Source organism: Globicephala melas, chromosome 9 (assembly GCF_963455315.2).
Source record: "Globicephala melas chromosome 9, mGloMel1.2, whole genome shotgun sequence".
NCBI lineage: Eukaryota > Metazoa > Chordata > Mammalia > Artiodactyla > Delphinidae > Globicephala > Globicephala melas.
In genome coordinates this window covers 98,480,296-98,502,799 of record NC_083322.1, presented here as the reverse complement: position 1 = coordinate 98,502,799, position 22,504 = coordinate 98,480,296, and the positions used below count along the sequence as shown (strand labels likewise).

Sequence of the window (22,504 nt, the reverse complement as noted above, 5' to 3'; positions counted from 1 at the left end):
GATGGTGTTCTTCCTGTGTCTTGATCTCATCTTCCCTCTAAGTGTACCTATCGCTGTGTCCAAATTTCCCCTCTTTATGAGGACTCAATCATTGGATTAGGGCCCACCACAGCTAATGACCTCATCTTTACTTGACATCTGCAGAGATCCAAATTTCAAATAAAGGCACATTCACAGGTACTGGGATTAGAACTTGAACATCTTTTGGGGGTACACAATTCAACACATAACAATGGATGAACCTCGAAAACATTATGCTGAAAGAAAGAAGCCGGTTACAAAAAGCTTCCATTTCCAAATGATTCCATTTATGTGAAAGGTCCAGAATAGGCAACTCTAGAGACAAAGTGTATTAGTAGTTGCCTAGGGCTGAGGGAGAGCAGGATTGCTAGTGGGTAAATTATACGTCTGTAAAGTTGTTTGAAATATAACAATACTCAGAGTTCTTGTATACCCTTCATCCAGCTTTTAATGTTAGTATATTACATAACTGTAATATAATTATTTAATTGAGAAAATTAACATCTATACAATACTCTTTACTAGACTCCATTTAAATTTCATTAGTTATCCAAACATGGATACCAAGGGGGAAAGGGGGGTGGGATGAATTGGGAGATTGGGGTCAATATACACTATTGATACTATGTATAAAATAGATAAATAATGAGAACCTATTGTATAGCACAGGGTACTCTACTCAGTGCTCTGTGGTGACCTAAATGGGAAGGAAATCCAAAAAAGAGAGGATACATGTATACATATAGCTGATTCACTTTACTATACAGTAGAAACTAACAACATTGTAAAGCAACTATACTCCAATAAAAATTTTTAAAAATAAAATAGTTCAATAAAAGATGGTTCTTAAAAAAAATTATCCAAGCAATGTCTTTTTTTCTGGTTCAGGATCCAATTTAGGATCCCACTTTGTGTTGGTTTATCCTGTCGCCTTAGCCTCCTGGAATCTTAGACAATTTTTAGTCTTTCTTTGTCTTTGATGATCTTTGATGATCTTGACACGTGAAGAGTATGGGAAAATTATTTTGTAAGATGTCCCTCAATTTGGGTTTTCTGATTGATGAGAAATCAATCAGTTTGGGTTTTCTGATTGATGCATTTTTGGCAAAACGATTACAGATGTGATGTGCCCTTCTTGGTGCATCATATTAGAGGTACGTGAAATCGGTAAGTCATTAATGGTTAAGTCTGATCATTCTGTTAAGTTGTTATTTATCAGATTTCTGAACACTAAGGGCAAGAGAAGATTGATATCAGCTCAAGCATTTGCACTTGAGCTTTTGTTCTGTTCAGGCTCTCAATAGATTGGATGATACCCACCCACTTTGGAGAGGACCATCAGCTTTACTCAGTCCACCAATTCAAATGCCATTTCTGTTAAGTTGTTATTTATCAGATTTCTTTAACTGTAAAGTTAAAAACTTTTCTTTTTAAATTAATAAGTAGCTTGTGGGGAGAAACTTTAAGACTTTGCATTTACCTTATTTTTTAAATCAGAGTTTCATCCAGTAATTTTAGATTTCATTCTTGCTCACAGCAGTTATTACTGTGGTATTTACCAAATGGTGATTTTCTATTTCCTGTTTTCTTTCTACCTTTGTTAAATGGAATTCTACTCTAAGGAAGAGCTGTCCTTTCCCCTCCATTTATTTACAGACAGTCCCTGACTTACAGTGGTTTGACTTATAATTTTTTGATTTTACGACAGTGTGAAAGCAATAGAAGTTGAGTAGAAACTGTACATCGAATTTTGAATTTTGATCTTTTCCTGAGCTAGTGATATGTAGTATGATACTGTCTTGTGATGCTGGGCAGTGGCAGTGAACCAGTCAGTCACACAGTCAGGGAGGTAAACAACCAGTACACTTAGAACCATTCCGTACCCTTACAACCATTCTAGATTTTTACTTTCAGCATAGTATTCAATAAAATACATGAGATATTCAGTAGTTTATTATAATGTAGGTTTTGTGTTAGGTGACTTTGTCCAACTTTAGGCTAACGTAAGTGTTCCGAGCACATTTAAGATAGGCTTGGCTAAGCTATGATGTTCCATAAGTTAGGTGTATTAAATGCATTTTCAACTTATGGGTTTATCAGGACATAACCCCACCATATTTTGAAGATCTGTATTTATTTATTCAATTATTTTGTTTATAACAGTATGGACTCATGGATGTTTATTCTATCAGTTTTAATCCATTAGTGTCATTTATTATGCTGCTCAAATTGTCCCAAATTTGGCCACTGAAAGCTTGTAGGGAGCCTCCAAGATGGCCTCCGACAATACCTACCTCTTAGTATTCAGGCCCTTTCTTAATCTCTCCTTGAGTGTAGGCTGGATATAGTGACATTTCTAATGAATCGAAAAGGTGATGGGATGTCACTGCTGAGATTAGGGTTAAGTAAAAGACTGGCTTCTCTCTTGAGCAGACACTCTTGCTTTCTCATTCTCTTGTTCCCTTGCTCCTTCACCTCCTCACTGTGATGGAAACCAGCTGCCATATTGTGAGCTGCCCTGTGGAGAGGCCCCTGTGCCAAGGAACTGAGAGAGGCCTCCTAGCAATAGCTAGTGAAAAACAGGCCCTCAGCCCAACACCCCACAAGAAACTGAATCCTGCCAACACCATAATAATGAGCTTGGAAATTCATCCTTCCTTATTTAAGCCTTGGGATGATCCTGGCTGACAGCTTGACTGCAACCCCATGAAAAACCTTGAGCCAAGGGAATCTCTATTAGTTTGCTGGGAATACCATATGTACCACAGGCTGGGTGCCTTAAACAGCAGAAATTTATTTTCTCACAGATCTGGAGGTCAGAAGTCCAAGATCAAGGTTCTGGCTGACTTGGTTTCCAGTGAGGGCTTTCTTCCTGGTGTGTAGATGGCCTCCTTCTCACTATATATTTACATGGTCTTTCCTTGGTGCATGTACATAGGGATTGGGGCTGCATGGGGAGAACACTAGTTCTCTGGTGTGCCTTATAAGGACACTAGCCCTATTGGATCAAAGCCCAACGTTATGACCTCATTTAACCTTAATTACTTCCTTAGAGGCCCCATCTCCAAATACAGCCACACTCAGGGGTAGGGCTTCAAAATATGAATTTGGGGGGGAAATAAACAAGGACCAGGAAAGAGGCAACTTAGCAAGACAGAAAACTTACAGACAATAACTGCTTTACTGCAGCCAGACACCATGGAACAAAATGGGCCCTCATCCCCCTCAGCAAAGGTTAAGTGGGGAACCTAGACTTCCACGATTGTCTTGCTGGGATGATTTCAGAAAAGACCAAGAGAAGCTGGGATTGTCATGGCCACCCAATAATAATGAGACCTTTCCTCCTTCGTAGTGTTCATGAAAGTCATGAACATGTAGGGAGCAGTTACAAGGCACTCTCCCCTCTTCCCCCCACCACCCATGCCTCGTATTAGGGTTCTCCTGAGAAACTAGAGGGAGGTGGGAAGAAGAGATGAACCAGGAACACTAAGGGCAAGAGAAGATTGATATCAGCTCAAGCATTTGCGCTTGAGCTTTTGTTCTGTTCAGGCTCTCAGTAGATTGGATGATACCCACCCACTTTGGAGAGGACCATCAGCTTTACTCAGTCCACCAATTCAAATGCCAACCTCTTCTGGAAACACTCTCACAGCACATCCAGAAATAATCTTTACAATCAAGGCATTCTATAGCCCAGTCAAACTGACATACAAAATTAATCATCATACCCTCCCAGCCAGGGTGATGGAATTTCACCCCCACTTGGCAGAATTGAGGTGGGGTCTTCCCTTCTGTGCTGATGTGATGTGAGAGGAGCCTGTAAAACAGAAGATTTAAATAGGATCTGAGTCTCAATGCAGTAATCAAAATGTCCAGGGTACAACTGAAAATCACTCATTATGCCAAGAACCAAGACTATCTTAACTTGAGAAGGACAAGGTAATCATCAGACACCAAACCAGAAATGACACAGAGATGGGCATTTTCTGACAAAGGTTTTAAAGCAGGCATGATAAAAATACTTTAATTAAAAAATTCTGAAAATGCTTGAAACAAAAAACTAGAAAGTCTCAGCAAAGAAATACAAAATATAAAGAGGAACCAAGTGGAAATTTTAAAACTGAATATTACAATAAAGGAAATAGTAAACTCACTAGAAGGATTCAGCAGCAGAGTGGAAATGATAGGGAAAGGATTGGTGAAAGTAAAGATAAAACAATAGAAATTAACCAACAGAGAAAAATAGATTGGGAAAAAAAAAGTGAATAGAGGCTCAGGGACCTATGGTAGTATAACAAATGATCTAATATTTATCTCATCTGCATCCCAGAGGGAGAGGAGAAAGAGGGTGGGGTTGAAAACATATTTGAATAAATAATGACTGAAAAAAAAATTTGGCAAAAGACATAAAACTACAGATTCAAAAAGCTGAGCTAACCCAAAATAGGATGCACCCCAAAAAATACCATGCCAAGATACATCATAGTCAAAATTCTGAAAACTAAAGACGAAAAATCTTGAAAGCAGAAAGAAAAAAATAATACTTTACCTATAAGTAAAAAACAATTTGAATTACAGCAAGTTTCTTATCAGAAGCTAAAGAGGCCAGAAGGAAGGGGCATCACATTTCCAAGTGCTGAAAACAACTATAACTAAGAATTCAATATGCAGTGAAAATATTCTTCAGGAATAAAGTGTATAGATATCAAGACATTCTCAGATGAAGGAAAACTAGAAGGGTTTGTCACCAGTAGATCCACCCTATATTTTTTAAAAAGGGCTGAAGGAGGTTCTTGAACTGGAAAGGAAATGATAAAAGAAGAATTCTTGAAACATCAGGAAAGGAGATAGAACAATAGAAAGAGTAAAAATATTACTTAATACAATGGAATTTTTTCTCTTAAGTTTTCTAAATTACATTTGGTGATTGAAGCAAAAATTGTAACATTGTCTATGAATCTCAAAGCATGTAGGGGAAATATTTAGGACAATTGTATTATAAATGACAGAGGGTAAAGGAACTGAAAGGATTGAAAGGTTTTTACACTTCACTCAAACTGGTGAAATCTTGACACCAGAGGACTATGAAAAGTTATGTGTGCATAATATAATACAACTAAATGTCTATACAAAGAGATACATTCAAAAGCACTATTGATAAAGCAAAATGGAATTCTAAAAGAAAAAAAGGTACAAGTAACCCAAAGGAAGGCAGAAGAAGAAAACAGAGGAAAGAAACAAAATGAAACAAAAAACCCCACTGAAGTCCTAGCATATCAATAATTACATTACATGTAAATGTCTGAATATACCAACTAAAAGAGAAGAACAGAGTAGATAAAAAACAAGACCCTACTATATGCTCCCCACAAGAAACTCAGTTCAAAATTAATGGTATAGGTAGTAAAGTAAAAAGATGGCAAAAGATATGCAATGCAAACATTAATCAGAAAAAAGCTGTAGTGTCTACATTAATGTCAGATAAAGTAGACTCTAGAGCAAAGAAAATTACTAGGGTCAGAGAGGGGCATTTCATAATACTAAAAGGGTCAGGCTATCAAGAAGACATGGCAATCCTAAATTTATATGTACCAAACAACAGAGCTGCAAAATACTTAAAGCAAAAACGGACAGAACTGAGAAGAGAAATTGACAAACCCATGATTATAGTTGGAGACTTCAATGCCCCTCTTTCAATAATTGACTGAAGTATGTGGAAAATCAGCAAGGTTATATAATAACTCAACAGCACCATGAATTAACAGGATGCAGCATGCACACACACACACCACTTCACCCAACAACAGCAGAATACACATTCTTTTCAAGTTCCCGTGGGTAGTTTACCAAGATAGACCACTTACCATGATAGAGCCATAAAACAAACTTCAACATGTTTAAAATAAGTGAAATCATACTGTGTGTGTTCTCACCACAAATGAACCAAGCTAAAGATCGGTAACAGAAAGATAACAGGAAAATCTCTAGTTGGAAACAAGCTGCTAAATAATCTTTGAGTCAAAGAGGAACTCTCAAGGGAAATAAAAACAACACGTTGAACTAAATGAAAATGAAATTAAAACATACCAAGACAAGTGGGCTATAACTAAAGTAGTGCTAGAGAAAAATTTATAGCACCAAATTCTTACATTAGAAAAAAGGGAAAGTCTCAAGAAAATCATTTAAGCTCTCACTTTAGGATCCTGTCCGGTGCAGAAGTAGGGAAATAATGAAATTGAAAGTAGAAAAACAATAGAGAAAGTAAGCAAAAGATGGTTCTTTGAAAAGATCAATAATATTGCCAAATGATGCAAATTAGCAATATCAGAAATGAAGTGGGATACCACTACAAATCTTGTAGATCTCAAAGAATAAGGAAATATAAATAATTTTACATACATAAATTTGACAACTAAAGTGAAATGGACTAATTCCTCAAAAATCATCCAATATGGAATATAAATTTTTGTATAGTTCTATAAATATTAAAGAAATTGAGTTTTTAATTTAAAACCTCCCAAGAAGGGACTTCCCTGGTGGTCCAGTGGTTAAGACTCCATGCTTCCAATGCAAGGGGCATGTATTCAATCCCTGGTCAGGGAACTAAGACCCCACATGCCATGCAGTGTGGCCAAATAAATAAATAAATAAAACATAAAAACTCCAAAGAAAGAATCAGATGTTTTCAGCAGAGAGTTCTACCAAACATTAAAAGAAGAACCAATTTTACACATTATCTACCAGAAAGCAGAAAAGGAGAAATTCCCCAACTCGTTTTGTGAGGCCAGTGTTATCCTGATACCAAAACCATACAAAGACCATTCAAGAAGGGAAAACTGCAGATTAATATCTCTCATGAATACAGATGCAAAAATTCCTCAATGAAACATTAATAAGTAGAATTCAGCAATATATAAAAAGAGCTTTGGGATTCTGGGAAGACAGAGTAGGAAGTGCCGGGAACCTTGTCTTCTTTCCTGGACAGTTAATACTGGCAGAATCTGCTTGATATAGCTATGTTGGAACTCTGAAGTCTATTCAGACTTGCAACTTCAAGGAGAAGGGAAATTGCAGTTAATTTTGGTCAATTTCAGCAATTGCTACCCATCCCCCAACCTCAGCTCTGAAACAGTCAGTTGTGCATTTGTACCAGGAGCAGCTGACATGCAGCTTGCTGACCCAAGGTGGGCAATAAGGACCCTGTCCTCCAAATATCAGGGACCTGTGTTCTGATTGTTGATTGCTGCTTCTGATAATGGAAGTACAGACATAGAACTGGGCAGTCATTGCTGCACCACCCCTCCCATTGTTGCAAGCCCCAAGCCCTACAGCTGAAACAACTTCTAGGAGATTTAAAGAGCTGGCACTTTTCTCTCCATCTTTATTTATCTTTTCTCCTTATTTGGGGAGCCAGACATTTAAGGACTAGGACATTCAAAAGCAACCCATGTACAGATCACCATACATGTCTAAGGAAAAACACAGACTCAGACCTGATAAGACCTTAAGTTTATACCTCAGGCTTATCCCTGGAAGAGAGAGCATAAAACAATAAAAATACCAATAAAGTAAACAAAAATGAAACTCTTGAGAAATGGAACAATCTGATTTCCAGACTTACTACATTGTTAGATTCAAATATTAAATTTTCAGGGAAAAAAATTATAAGATGTGCAAAGAAACAGGAAAAAAATTTTTTCCATGCAAAGAAAAAAAAATCAACAGAAACTGGTGAGAAAGGCCATATGGCAGACCCAATAGACAAAGAATTAAAAAAAACCTGTCTTAAAGACGCTCAAAAAACTAAAGGAATACATAGAGAAAGTCAAGATAATGATGTATGAACAAAATGGAACTATGAATAAAGAGAAAGTATAAGAGCACACTAAAAAGAGATTCTGGAGCTGAAAAGTACAATAACTTGAATGAAAAACTCACTAGATCCCAGTCAAAAGCAGATGTGAGTAGGAGAAGAAAGAATCAGTGAACAAGAAGATAAAACAATTGAAATTGTCAAGTCTGCAGAACAGAAAGAATAAAGATTGAAGGAAAGTGAACAAAGCCCAAGGAACCTGTGGAACATCTTCAAGAGTACCAACATGCATTGTGGGAGTCCCAGAAGAAGAGAGAGACAGACAGGAGCAAAGGGATTATTTGAAGAAATAATGCCTTAAAACTTCCCAAATTTGAAGAAAGACATGAACATAAACACCCAAGAACCTTAATGAACGCCTAATAAGATGAATTCAAAGAAGGTCACACTGAGACATAGAAACTGTTGAAAGCAAAAGAAAATCTTGAAAGCAGCAAGAGAGAAGTGATTCATCACATAGAAGTGACCTTCAGTAAGATCATCAGCAGATTTCTCACTTGAAACTTTGGAGGCCACAGGTCAGTGGGCTGGTATATTCAAAGTGCCAAAAGAAAACCACCAAAAAGTGTCAATCAAGAATCCTAAATCTGCCCCAAACTGTCCTTAGAAGGGAGGGAGAAATTAAACCAAAAGCTAGCACAAGGAATAAATAATAAAGATTAGAACAGAGATGATGAATGAAATATAAATTAGAAAAATGGCAGGGAAAATGAATGAAAACAAAACTCTTTTTTTGTTGTTGTTGTTTTTTTAAAAAGGAGGCTTCTGGGAAGATGGTGGAGCCAGAAACACCAGGAATCTGTCTACCCAACTAGGCAAAAATTGCACCAGCAGAATCATCTGATGTAACTGTTTTGGACCTCTGGAGTCTGTTGAACACAGGTAACTTTTAGGGGAACCCTTGGATGGTAAATTTCTGTCAATAATCAGCACTTGGCACAGTAGCAGCTACCAATTCCCAACACACAATCTGTGTGACTGTGTTCCTGGAGCAACTTGCACCCAGCTTGTGAGAGTCAGGGTGGGCAACAAGTACCTTTTCTTTCAAATATCAGGGATCTGTTATATGATTGTTGATTGCTGCTTCTGATCACAGAGGTGCAGACAAATAGAGCTAGAGGGGAGCCATTGTTGTTGCACCTCCTCCCATTATTGCAAGCCCCTACCCCATCTGGCTCAAGTGTCTTTCAAGATATTTAAAGGCCAGCACTCTTCATCCCCCCTTCATTTTTTGCTTTTCGTCTTTTGGGAGACAGACATTAAAGGCTAGACTATTAAAAAACAACTGCATATATGGGTAAAATTAGAAAGTGATTACGCATGCCTAAGAAGAGTCTCAGAAAAGACATAAGCCCTTAACTTTACACCTTAGGCTGATACTCAGGACAGAGACAGCCTATGGCAATCAAAAACAGCAACAACAGCAAACCCTGGGGAAGGGGGAAGAATCTGATTTCCAGAGCTACCACATTATTAGATTCAAATGTCCAGTATTCAACAAAAACATTACAAGGCATACAAAAAAACAGGAAAGTGTGGCCCATTCAAAGGAAAAAAATATATCAACAAAATATGTCCCTGAAAAGAGTTTATGGAAGGAGAGGAGGCAAGATGGTAGAGTAGAAGGATGTGAGCTCACCCCTTCTTATGGAAACACCGGAATCACAACTAACTGCTGAAAAACCACTGACCAAAAAAAAAAAAAAAAATGCTGGAACCTACCAAAAAAGATAGGATACCCTAAATCCTAAATCCAAAGGCAAAGAAGAAGCCACAAAGAGATGGTAAGACAGGTGCAATCACCATAAAATCAAATCCCATACACACTGGGTGGAAAACAGTTATACCACAGCAGTTCTCCTACAGGAGTGAAAGTTCAGAGCGTCATGTTGGGCTCCTCAGCTTGGGGGCCTGGGAATGGGAGGAAGAGCCCCCAGAGAGTCTGGCATTGAAAGTCACCACAGCACTGGGGGAAAGAGAAACTCCACTCTTGGAGGGTGTACACAGGGTCTCATGTGCACCAGGACCCAGGGAAAAAAGCGGTGACTTCATAAGCGACTGGGCCACACTTAGCTGCTATTGTTGGAGGGTACCCTGCAGAGGTAGGAGGCAACTGTGACTCACTGTGGGGAAAGGGACACTGGTGGCGGTGGCTGTGGCAAGTGCTCATTGGCGTGGGCCCTCTAGGAGGGTGCCATGTTCTCACCAAGACCTGGCGCCACCCAACAGCCTGAAGGCTCCAGTGCAGGGACACCTCAGGCCAAACAACCAACAGGACTGAAACATAGCCCCATGCATCAGCAGACAGGCTGCTTAAAGTCTTCCTTAATAAACAGCCACCCAATAATGCACACACACTCAGACACAACTCTGCCCACCAGAGGGACCAGACCCAGCTCCACCCACCAGTGGGCAGGTACCAGTCCCTCCCACCAGACAGCCTCAGGTGGCAGACAGCAGAGGCAAGAGAACTACAACCCTACAGCCTGTGGAACAGGAACTGCAATCACAGATAGTTAGAAAAAATGAGATGGCAGAGGAATACGTCCCAGATAAAGGAACAAGATAAAACCCCAGAAGAACAACTAAGGGAAGTGGAGATAGGCAACTTACCTGAAAAAAACTCAGAGTAATGGTAGTAAAGATGATCCAAGATCTCAGAAAAAGAATGAAGGCACAGATTGAGAAGACATAAGAAATGTTTAACAAAGACCTAGAAGAACTAAAGAACAAACAGAGATGAATGATACAATAACTGAAATGAATAATACACTAGAAGGAATCAGTAGCAGAATAACTGAGGCAAAAGAACGGATAAGTGACATGGAAGGCAGCATGGTGGAAATCACTGCCACAGAACAGAATAAAGAGAAAAGAATGAAAAGAAATGAGAACAGTCTGAGAGACCTCTGGGAAAACATGAAATGCACCAACATTTGCATTATAGGGGTCCCAGAAGGAGAAGAGAGGGAGAAACGGCCTGAGAAAATATTTGAACAGATAATAGCTGAAAACTTCCCTAACATGGGAAGGGAAGCAGTCACCTAAGTCCAGGAAGTGCAGAGAGTCCCAGGCAGGAGAAACCCAAGGAGGAACACACTGAGACAGATAGTAATCAAACTGACAAATATTAAAGACAAAGAAAAAATATCAAAAGCAACAAGGGAAAAGCAACAAACGATATACAAGGGAACTCCCATAAGGTTGTCAGGTGATTTCTCAGCAGAAACTCTGCAGGCCGGAAGGGAGTGGCACAATATACTTAAAGTGATGAGAGGGAAGAACCTACAACCAAGAATACTCTACCCAGCAGGGCTGTCATTCAGATTCAACATAGAAATCAAAAGCTTTACAGACAAGCAAAAGCTAAGAGAATTCAGCACCACCATCCAGCTTTGCAACAAGTGTTAAAGGAACTTCTCTAGGTGGAAAAGAAAAGGCCACAACTAGAAACAAGAAAATTATGAATGAAAAGCTCACTGGTAAAGGCAAACATACAGTAAAGGTAGGAAATCATCTGCACACAAATATGATATCAAAATCAGCAATTGTGAGAAGAGGAGAGCACAAATGCAGGATATCAGAAATGCGTTTGAAATTATAGACAATCTATATTGTCTTTATTGAATTAAAACAATCTATATTGTTGTTTATATACAGACGTCTATATCAAAACCTCATGGGAACAGCAAACTGAAAATCTACAATAGATACACACAAAAAAGCAAAAGCAGTCCAAACACAACACTAAAGTAAGTCATTGAATCACAAGAGAAGAGAATGAAAGAGGAAGGGAAGAAAAAACACAAAAACAAATCCAAAACAATTAACAAAATGGCAATAAGAACATACATATGATAATTACCTTAAATGTAAATGGATTAAATGCTCCAACCAAAAGACATAGGCTGGCTGAATGGATACAAAATAATACCTGTATATATGCTGTTTACAAGAGACCCACTTTAGATCCAGGGAAACATACAGACTGAAAGTAAGGGGATGGAAAAATGTATTCCATGCCAATGGAAGTCAAAAGAAAGCTGGAGTAGCAATACTCATATTAGACAAAATAGGCTTTAAAATAAAGACTGTTACAAGAGACAAAAAGGACACTACATAATGATCAAGAGATCAATCCCAGAAGATATAACAATTGTAGATAGATATGCATCCAACATAGGAGCACCTCAATTTATAAGGCAATTACTAACAACCATAAAAGGAGAAATCAGCAGTAACACAAAAACAGTGGAGGACTCTAACACCCTATTTTCATCAATGGACAGATGATCCAGACAGAAAATCAATAAGGAAATGCAGGCCTTAAATGACACACTTGACCAGAGGGACTAAATTGATATTTATAGAGCGTTCCATCCAAAACAGCAGAATACACGTTCTTCTCAAGTGCACGTGGAGTATCCTCCAGGATTGAGCACATGCTGGGCCACAAAGCGAGCCTCGGTAAATTTTACTGATTATTGACCCAGGGATTTTTGCAGAAAGTAATGCCTTTAGCTGGTGATTTTTATTTTGGCTGGCCAAAAATTAATTCTTTTATTTCACTAACACTTTGTGGGTTATTGCCTTCAATAGAGACACTTGACATACCTGTAAAATCTTCTAATTTTCATGAAATGTTGTTTTCAATTCACTATTCTGTAGAAGCAAAGGTGCATTCTCTGGCACCCTGAGTTTCATTTTCACTTTTTGTATCAGAATCAGTCACTATTTTTTAAAATCTTTTTATTGGTCTAATATTCACATCATCTGAATCAGAACTGTATTCTGAAAAACTATCATCTTCTGAGACACTAGTACATGTGTCAGTCAGACATCAGAGAAAGTATGTGCATAAAATTGACTGAAAAATTCTTCACTCAAAATTTTGCAATGCGTCATTTTGGAAGATTTTATGTATATAATATATACAAGGTTGGAACAAAAACTTAATGGAGCAAAATGTGAATGATAATGACAATTGTAAGTTGTATAAAGAACCTTGATCAATTTATGCTCTAACAAATTGCACAGTGATGTTAATTGTAGCAGTCTCTAAGAACATATTGATACATCTCTGTTCAATAACATCCAGGTAACAAAAGATGTATTAATACGTCTCTGGTCAACAATGTGTTAATAAAATTGAAGTCATAACAATCATCTTTAATGACCATAATGCTGTGAGATTAGAAATCAACTACAAGAAAGAAAAAAAGTGTACAGAACACAAGCACGTTGGACGTTAAACAATAAGCTTCTAAACAACCAATGGATCACTGAAGAAATCAAAGAGGAAATCATAAAATACCTAGAGACAAATGAAAATGAAATCACGACAATCCAAAACCTATGGGACACAGCAAAAGCAGTTCTAAGAGGGAAGTTTATAGCAATAGAGACTTACCTCGGGAAACAAGGAAAATCTCAAATAAACAACCTAACCTTACACCTATAGCAACTAGAGAAAGAAGAACAAAACCCAAAGTCAGTAGAAAGAAACAAATCATAAAGATCAAAGCAGAAATAGATGAAATAGAGATGAAGAACCTAATAGAAAAGATGAATGAAAGTAAAAACTGGTTCTTTGAAAAGATAAATAAAATTGATAAACCTTTAGGGCTTCCCTGGTGGCGCAGTGGTTGAGAGTCCGCCTGCCGATGCAGGGGACACGGGTTCGTGCCCTGGTCCGGGAAGATCCCACATGCCACGGAGCGGCTGGGCCCGTGAGCCATGGCCACTAAGCCTGCGCGTCCAGAGCCTGTGCTCCGCAACAGGAGAGGCCACAACAGTGACAGGCCCACATACCGAAAAAAAAGAAAAAAAAATTGATAAACCTTTAGCCAGACTCATCAAGAAGAAGAGGGAGGGGGCTCAAATCAATAAAATCAAAAATGAAAACGGGGACGTTACAATGGACAGCACAGACATACAAAGGATCATAAGAGACTAGTACAAGCAACTATATGCCAATAAAATTGACAACCTAAAAGACATGGACAGATTTTTAGAAAGGTACAACCTCCCCAAACTGAACCAGGAAGAAACAAAATATGAACAGACCAATCACAAGTACTGTAATTGAAACTGTGTTTTTAAAACTCCCAACAAACAAAAGTCCAGGATCAGATGGCTTCACAGGCAAATTCTATCAAACATTTAGAGAAGAGCTAACACCTATCCTTCTCAAACTCTTCCTAAAAATTGCAGAGGGAGAAACACTCCCCAACTCATTCTACGAGGCCACCATCACCTTGATACCAAAACCAGACAAAGATATCACACAAAATAATTACAGGCCAATATCACTGATGATCATGGACACAGAAATCCTCAGCAAAATACTAGCAAATGGAATCCAACAACACATTAAAAGGATCATGCACCATGATCAAGTGGGATGTATCCAAGGGATGCAAGGATTCTTCAATATATGCAAATCAATCCATGTGATACACCATCTTAATAAACTGAAGAATAAAAACCATATAATCATCTCAATAGACGCAGAAAAAGCTTTTGAGAAAATTAAACATCAATTTATGATAAAAACTCTCCAGAAAGTGGGCGTAGAGGGAACCTCCCTCAACATAATGAAGGCAATATATGACAAACCCACAGCAAACATTATTCTTAATGGTGAAAACCTGAAAGAATTTCTTCTAATATCAGGAACAAGACAAGGGTGCCCACTCTCACCACTATTATTCAACATAGTTTTGGAAGTCGTAGCCATGACAATCAGAGAAGAAAAAGAAATAAAAGGAATCCATTTGGGGAAAGAAGAAGGAAAACTCACTGTCTGCAGATGACATGGTACTATACATAGAAAATCCTAAAGATGCCACTAGAAAACTACTAGACCTAATCAATGAATTTAGCAAAGTTGCAGGATACAAAATTAATACACAGATATCTCTTGCATTCCTATAAAATAACAGTGGAAGATTAGAAAGAGAAATTAAGGAAACAATCCCATTTACCATTGCTACAAAAAGAATAAAATACCTAGGAATAAACCTACCTAAGAAGGCAAAAGACCTGCATGCAGAAAACTGTAAGACACTGATGAAAGAAATTAAAGATGACACAAACAGATGGAGAGATATACCATGTTCTTGGATTGGAAGAATCAACATTGTGAAAATGACTCTACTACCCAAAGCAATCTACAGATTCAATGCAATCCCTATCAAACTACCACTGGCATTTTTCACAGCACTAGAACAAAAAATTTCACAATTTGTATGGAAACACAAAAGACGGATTCCCTTTTTGTAACTCGTAAAGGTAAAATAATATTTGCTTTGTGCCAAGTTTTCTCAAAAGGAAAAGGACTATATACCATGACCAAATCGGATTTATCCCCAGAATTTAAGGATGGTTCAACATAGGAAAACCAATCATTGTAATACATTACATTAACAGTAAAAAGGGAAAAAAACCACATGATTATCTCAATTGTTGCATAAAAGCATTTTACACAATTTAACAGCTTTTTATGATTAAAAAAACACATAACAAACTATGAATAGAAGGAATACCTCAACATAATAAAAGCTGTATATGAAAACCCCTCAGTGAACATCTTTCACTCAAAGGTGAAAGTCTGAAAGCTTTTCCTCTAAGATCAGGAACAGGACAAAAAGGTCCACTTTCACCATATCTATTTAACAGAGTCTTGGGAATTCTAACCAGAGCAGTTAGGCAAGAAAAGGAAATGAAAGGCATCCAAATTGGAAAGGAAGAAGTAAAATGATCTCTGTACACAAATGATATGATCTTATAGGTAGAAAACTCTAAAGATTCCACACACATACACAAATTGTTAGAACTTATAAACAATTTCAGTAGAGTCACAGGATACAAAATCAACACAAAAAGTCAGTTGCACTTCTACACACTAACAGTGAACCAAAAGGAAATTAAGAAAACGATTCCATTTACATTAGCATCAAAAAGAATAAAATACTTAGTAATACTTAGGAAGCAAGGAGGTGAAGGACATGTACAATGAAAACTAAAAAACATTGCTAAAAGAAATTAAAGAATGCATGAGCAAATGAAAAGACATTCCATGTTCACACTGGAAATCTTAATATTGTTAAGATTATCAGTATTACCAAAGAAATCTACCATTTCAATGAAGTCGTTATCAAAATCCCAGTGACAGTTTTTGCACAAATGGAAAAACCCATTCTAAAATACATATAGAATCTCAAGGGACACTGAATATCCAAGACTCTCTTGAAAAAGAACAAAGCTAGAGGACTTGCCATCCTGATTTCACAACTTAGTATTAAGCCATAGTAGTCAAAACAGCATAATACTGGCAAAAGGCCTACATATATAGACTACCCGAAAAGAATAGAGAGCCCGGAAGTAACCCTCACATAAATAGTCAAATGATTTTCCACAAGGGGCCAAAGAGTATTCAATGGGGAAAGGACAGGCTTTTCATGAAATGGTGCTGAGAAAACTGGACATCCACATGCAAACATGATGTTAGACCCTCACACCATATACAAAAATAAGCTCATGTATGAGCTCGGGCTGCTGTAACAAAATACTACAGACTGGGTAGCTAAACAATGTAAATTTAATTTTCTCACACTTCTGGAGCCTGGGAAGTCCAAGATTAAGGTGCCAATAGAGTTGGTGTCTGGTGAAGGCCTTCCTCCAGCATTGCAGATGACTGCCTTTTGCTGTGTGCTCATCTGGCCATTCCTCAGTACATATGGAGAGAGGGTGGAGGGGGCACTCTGATTTCTTTTCCTCTTCTTATAAGGTCATTAATCCTGTAGGATTAGGAACCCACCCTCATGACCTCATTTAACCTTAATTACCTCTTAAAGATCCATCTCCGAATATGCTCACATTGGGGGTTAGGGCTTAAATATGAACTTGGGGGGAACACAATTCAATCTATAGCAATTCAAAATGGATCCATGACCTAAATATAAGACCGAAAACTATACAACTCTTAGAATATAGGGCAGAAGCTTCATGTCATTGGATCTGGCCTTGATTTATTGGATATGACACCAAAAAATCGCAGACAACAACAACAAAAAAATAAAAATAGACCAATTGGATTTCATGAAAATTTAAAACATTTGTGCATCAAAAGACATCAACAAAGTAAAAAGGAAACTCACAAAACGGGAGAAAATATTTGAAAATCAAATATTAATCAGAGATTAATATGAATATATATAGAACTCCTGAAACTAAACAAGAGAACAAACAACCTGATTAAAAAGTGGGCAAAGGACTTGAATAGGCTTTTCTCTAAGGAAGATACACAAATGGCTGATAAGCACATGAAAAGATGTTCAACATCACTAGTTATTCAGCAAATGCAAATTGAAACTGTAGTGAGATACCACCTCACACCCATTAGAATGACTGCTATCGAAAAAACGGTAAATAACAAGTGTCAGTGAGGATGAGGAAAAATTGGAATTGTGCACTGGTGGTGAGAATGTAAAATGGTACAACCACTGGGGAAAAGAGAATGGTGGTTCCTCAAAGAATTAAACATAGACTTACCATTTAATCCAGCAATTCCACTTTCCTCAAAATAATTGAAAGAGGGTCTGGAAGAAATATTTGTACGCGCATGTTTATAGCAACGTTACTCACAATACTCAAGAGGTCGAAACCAGCTAAGTGTCCAGTGATGTATGAATGGATAAGCAAAATGTGGTATATGCATTCAAGGCAATAGTATTCAACCTTAAAAAGGAAGAAAATTCTGACATATACTACAAAATGGATGCAACTTGAGGACATTATGCTAAGTGAAATAAGCCAGTCACAAAAAGACAAATAATGTATGGTTCTACTTTTATGAAGTACTTAGAATAGACAAAATCATAGAGACAGAAAGTAGAAGGGTGGTTGCCAGTAGCTGGGGGTGGTGGTGGTGGTGGAATGGGGAGTTATTGTTTAATTAGTGCAGAATTTCAGTCTTGCAAGATGAAAAGAGTTCTGGAGATGGGTCATGGTGATGGTAGCACAACAATATGAATATACTTAACACCACTGAACTGTACACTTAAAAATAGTTAATATGGTAAATTTTATGTTATGTGTATTTCATCACAGTAAAAAAACAAAAAAAAGACAATTGAGCCCATGATCACAGCAAACTTAATCTTTCATCTTGACAGTTTTGACAGCCTTGTAAGTAATGGGCTCAAAAATCAAATTCAAGACCTGTACTAGAGTCTAAATACATTTGTATCCCAAAGTGCTATGGCCCTAGATTAAGTGGCAACATGAAGTAACTCTTCTAAATTTCAGCCTAGGTTTGTACTGCTGGGTGGTCTGCAGAGGGGGACCTCAAACCTTGAATTTGGTGGAGATAATTCTAAACTGATAATACTTCCAGGTGCTTAACAGAAGCAAAAGCGGATCCTCTGTGGAGGACAGTGTTGTCATCTAAGGCCTCAAGTTAGTTAATTTTTTATGCATGATAACTGGTACCATGGTGAGAAGTAGCAAAACCAAAAGATAATCAAAACAGATTTTAAGCACTGGAATTACAAAAAATGAATTATCAGGAGCAGAGGTCCAGAAGGAAGTAGAAATCTCTCTATTGCTTAAGGCCTTGCCCTTTTGGAAGAAATATTATTTTTCAAAATTATAAGATCCTTGTTCACCAGTGTTTTTATTCCTCCTCCTTAAAAATATGCAGAGTTTATAAAAATCGATAAGGAAAAGGCCCAATGGAAAAAGCAGGTGAAGGGTATGAATAACAATTTACATTGGAGGAAATCCAATGACTAAAGACAGTTTGAAAAGATTCCCAGCCTCACTGGTGATCACGGAAAATGAAATTGAAAACAGCAAAGGGATATTCTTTTTCATTTAGCCAATAACCATAATACTTCAGAGCAGGGCCTCAGATGCTCTTGATGGGAGTATGGATTGCTCCATTCTTTGGGAAGAAAAGCCTGGAAATAGATATTAAGATGAAAAATACATATGTTCTTTGAAATTTCATTTTGGGGGATATATCTTGTGGAAATAAAGCATACACAAACACACAAACAAACACAGATATTTTCCACAGGCAGGTTTCTAGGGGCATAAATATATACACAATTAATTAACAACTGAACGCTACTTGAATGCCAATCAATAGAATGTTTGACTAAACTATAGTACCTCTTTACTATGGATTATTTATTATGCAGTTATTAAAAAGATGAATTATATTTGTTATGGTAACCTGTGATCAGCGATCTTTGATATTACTATTTTAATTGTTTTGCATTGCCACAAACCACTCCCATATAAGATGGTGAACTTAATCAATAAATGTTGTGTGTGTTCTGACTGCTCGACTTATCAGCTGTTCCGTCATCTCTGTCCCTCTCCTCAGGCCTCTCTATTCCCTGAGGCAAAACAATATTGAAATTGGCCAATTAATAACCTGCAATGGCCTCTAAGTGTTCAAGTGAAAGAAAGAGTTGCATGTCTCTCACTTTAAGCCAAAAGCTAGAAATGATTACGCCTAGTGAGGAAGGCATGTCAAAATCCAAGATAGGCTGAAAGCAAACGGTTGCACCAAACAGTTAGCCAAGTTGTGAATGCATACAGTACTTTCTTTTTTCTTCTTTTTAAAAATAATTGTTTAATATGCAACTAATACGTGATTACTATAGAAAAATTAGAAAATAAGTAAAACAAATCATCTAATTCTTTTGCATGAAAATAATGTTAACCTTTTTAATATCTTTCCAGATTTTTTCTCTATAAACCTATGTACTTTTTAAAGTAGCTTATTGAGAGACATTTCTCACACCATGCAATTAATCCATTAATGTGTACAATTCAGTGGTTTTTTAGTATATTCACAAGATTATGAAAATCACCACAACCAATTTTAGAACATTTTCATGACTCCAAAAAGGAAACCCCAATTAGCGAGTACCCCCCATTTGCTCATAACCACCACCCTCAGTCCTGAACAGCCACTAATCTACTTTCTCTCTCTCCCTATTTACCTGTTCTGGCCATTTCATATAAATGGAATTATACAATATATGGTCTTTTGTGACTGGATTAATTCATTTAGCATGTTTACAAGCTTCATCCATGTCGTAGCATGTGTCATACTTTTTTTAAATTGCCAAATAATATTCCATTTTGTGGATATGCCACAACTATATACTTTTAATAAAAACTATCATACAAAATGACTACTAGTAGATGTAAGATTTCTTTTAGAGGTGATGAAAATGTTCTATAATTGGTTGATGTCATGGTTATTCAATTCTAAATGTACTGAAAACCATTGAATTGTATACTTTAAATATGTGAATTGCATGATATATGAATTATATCTCAATAAATCTGTTATTAAAAAGTATACCATATTTGCTCTTTAGAAACCACTCTTTAATGATGTTATTAACATTCTCCCACATAACTAAGTAGGTTTCAAAGTATAGTTTTTAATGGCCATACAATAATTTTTATTTTACTTAACAAATCCCCTAGTTTTATTTTTTTAATTAATTAATTAATTATTTTTCATGTTTTATCATTTTATTAGGAATAATTCCAAATGGGTTATGGAGAAAACTTATTCATTGAGTTTGATGAATTTTCCAAAAACTCTTAATGAAGACATGTTCACCAATAAACAATAAAACATGCAGCAGAACTATCATATACTGAGCAAAGAGTCTGGCTGATACCCAAAGCAACATGTACCATAAAAAAGATACAATATAAAGGAAGACAATCTGCTGAGTATTAAAAATCATCTCAATATGAACTCTTTGCAACTAGCACAGAATTAATTAGCTATCCAATCCAAATCCAAATCCAAGCTTGGCTGATGGGAGCCAGGAGTCAATAATAGGGGGGAAATATAAATTCCTCAGTGCAAAAGATCTGGACAGTGTTTTGGAGCATTTCCCTGGCTGGTACAAGCAGTATTAAAAAATCTTTTTGGCAAGGGAGAAAAATAAATACAAATGGAATGCTACATTTTTTAAATCAGCAGACTGTCCCAGGAATGATAAAGGTATCAATAAAATAGCAAGGGGACAACTTTAAAACATTATTTACTGTGGGCTCAGAAAAACATTCAAAATGGATTGATTTAAAGGTGTCACATTAGCTATGTCCAGGCGTTTAGGCTTAAGGGAAGTAAAATTAAAAGAGGACACCTTTTTTCCCCCAAGTTAAGGAGAATCTCTTTAAAACCAAGCATATTGCTAAATGGCAACATTATACTTGGTAAACAATAGCTGGCAACAAAATATGTTTAAATGCTGTAATATTCTGCCCAAACCAGTCCCAGATACTGTTGAATAACCAAGATGCAAACTAATTTTGTTGTAACAAGCCTAGACCAGTTCTATCAAATGTGTCCTTGGTTAGATATCTAGTTTCATTAAACGTTTTGAAAGCTCATTTGACAGTCAGTCAAGTCCCTCATGCAGACCAGCTCCTTGTGTAGCACAAGTGACTTGAACATACCATGTTCTGTTACGAAGAGACTGAAGACCTAATTTATCCGTCATTTCCCTAATGGCCGTAGCATTTGGCAAATCCTGTTTGTTTGCAAAAAGCAGCAATGCTGCATCTCGCAACTCATCTTCCTGAAGCATTTTATGCAGCTCTTCTGCTCCTTTCTGAATTCTTTCACAATCATTGCTATCTACCACAAAAATAAGACCCTGGGTATTTTGGAAGTAATGCCTCCAGAAATGCCTAATTTTATCTTGACCATCAACATCCCATACTGTGAAACAAACGTTCTTATATTCTACTGTTTCCACATTAAAACCAGTGGTAGGAATGGTGGTGACTATCTCTCCTAACTTCAGTTTATACAGAATGGTCGTCCTGCCAGCAGCATCCAATCCAACCATCAAAATACACATCTGCTTCCTGCCGAAGAGATGCAAGAAGAGGGAGAAGAAGGTGAGGCCCATGGTGGTAGTGGCACTTGCAATGGGCAGGAGCAGAAGGGGTTTAGGGCGTCTCTGGGCCTTCTTTCATGCTCCTGGCAAACTCAGGGAGGAAAGAGGAGATGAGGTTGGCAGGGACAGCTCGCTAACCGCTTTGTAGGCTGGAGCTGCCCTCCGGGACAGGAATTAGCGGGTGATGACCTGCTCGACGACTGGCAGGGCAGCTCTGGCTCTGGTGCTAAATCTTTAGCTGTGCCATGTCACATGGCAGCCGCGGCGACTCCGGCAGCGGCCCGGCCCCTCCAACGTGGAAGGAATCGCATCACCGCCACCACCTCCCCCTCCCCTAGTTTTAAAAAGTTAGGTTGTTTCCAGTGATTTTGCAATTATACAGAATACCTTGATGAACCTCTTGGTACATAAATCTGTTTGCCCGTATCTGATCATTTCATGAAAAAAGCTTTTGAACTCTTTTTCTGGCACTACAGTTATGTTTCTGTTGCTAAAAATTCTTTCAGCTTTATTGCCATACATGGTAGTTTTCTCTCTGAACTCTAAATTTCTGTTTGAGCCTTATAATGATTTTATTAAAGATTCCTTTTATCCTTAAAAAATATTTAATAGGTTTAGTATCGGAAGTGAACAAGCAAAGCTTCCTAGGCTAAGACTC

At 37.4% G+C, this 22,504-nt stretch overlaps 1 protein-coding gene and 1 pseudogene across 6 annotated transcripts in view; one reads left to right on the top strand and one right to left on the bottom strand.

Moving 5' to 3' along the window:
• The window catches only part of URGCP (upregulator of cell proliferation), a 93,071-nt gene that overhangs the window by 2,746 nt on the left and 67,821 nt on the right, over positions 1 to 22,504 (top strand). For 2 of the 6 annotated variants that reach the window (XM_060304906.1, XM_060304908.2), the window contains exons 2-3: positions 8,653 to 8,776; positions 21,751 to 21,847. The exons of 1 other annotated variant lie outside the window; for it this stretch is intronic. The gene's annotated coding sequence lies outside the window, so the exon portion shown is untranslated. The remainder of the gene's footprint in view (positions 1 to 8,652; positions 8,777 to 21,750; positions 21,848 to 22,504) is intronic. 3 more of the 6 variants (XM_060304907.1, XM_030871282.3, XM_030871283.3) reach the window with 2 other exon arrangements.
• On the bottom strand, positions 21,304 to 21,858 carry LOC115860966 (ADP-ribosylation factor 4 pseudogene; annotated as a pseudogene).